Consider the following 1,208-nt stretch of genomic DNA (forward strand, 5'->3'; position numbering starts at 1 on the left):
ATTTCAAGACATTCTTCTTCTCCCTTTCCTGAAGATTCTTGGCTTAGAATCTTATGAATATTATCAGATTCCTTCACCCAGTTGACCCACACTGTTGATGATACCTACATGCCATGGGTTCATTTTCCCCCCTTAGTTGAATGATTTTAGGGTAGTCCCAATAGTATTGTTACCTTAAATCCCTGCAATTACAGCAAATACCTACATGATCCTCCCAGGCCCTGGCACTTCAATTCCTTAAATGAAAATTCCATGTCTCTAAAATCTTGTCCTCATCTCAGCTGTATCCTCCTTCACATCTTGTGTGGTACTAATGAATGCAATACCTGGATGGTCTCAGTTATGGGATCCAATACCTTGATCATTGTCTCTCCTCTCTAATTCTGAGCCTACCCAAATCAAGATCCTCTGAAACCTCCACTCTGTCCATCTCACCATTTTTGCATTTTGCCTCTTTTACTTGTCTCATTTTTCTCAATCTTCGGCTTTGATTCCATGACTATTAATCCAACAGACCCTCACTAAGCAAGCACCAGGTGCCACACGTTATTTTAAGTGTTTTGGATATATCAGTAAACACAGGTGAAAAGATCTTGTTGAAGTATTGTCTAATGCAATAGATGAGATGTCTTTGCTTATTCCAAAAATCAATCTCTACATTCCCTTTCCCTCAGCTATCCAAGGCTGTCATTTCAGCAATTCTTTTTTCTCCCTTCTATGTAACCCAGAGTCCCCTCTCTACTGCAATATTTATATTACCACACAATCATTTTTCAAAAAGGATATTTTATGTCACTTCCTTTATCAACATAACACTTCGTTCACATTTGCAGTACAACTTGTTGAAATTATTGATAATTTGCTTTGTCTGCAGTCTCTCTAGCACCTTACAATTTTCTCAGATCAGGCCTTCTCAGATTCTGCTATACTAAAATGACTCTGATTGCTGTGGATATAAATTAATCATGATCTCTGCCGTCTGATAGTCACACCTTTGTGTTTATGATTTCTTTCTTATTGTTTACTTGGTTCCTAGGATTAACCACTTTGATTTTTTCTCCCAATAGCTACTTGATATTTTTCTTCTTTTTGATTAGATTCCCATTTTATCCCACATGTGTATGTATAAGGTGACCAGATGTCCTGCTTTTGGCAGGACAGCCCCAATTTTTAACAATTTGTCCTATGTCCCATGGCATTTTTAAAAA

The sequence above is a fragment of the Otolemur garnettii genome, unplaced genomic scaffold (assembly GCF_000181295.1).
Source record: "Otolemur garnettii isolate 467f Iridium unplaced genomic scaffold, OtoGar3 scaffold00033, whole genome shotgun sequence".
Classification (NCBI taxonomy): domain Eukaryota; kingdom Metazoa; phylum Chordata; class Mammalia; order Primates; family Galagidae; genus Otolemur; species Otolemur garnettii.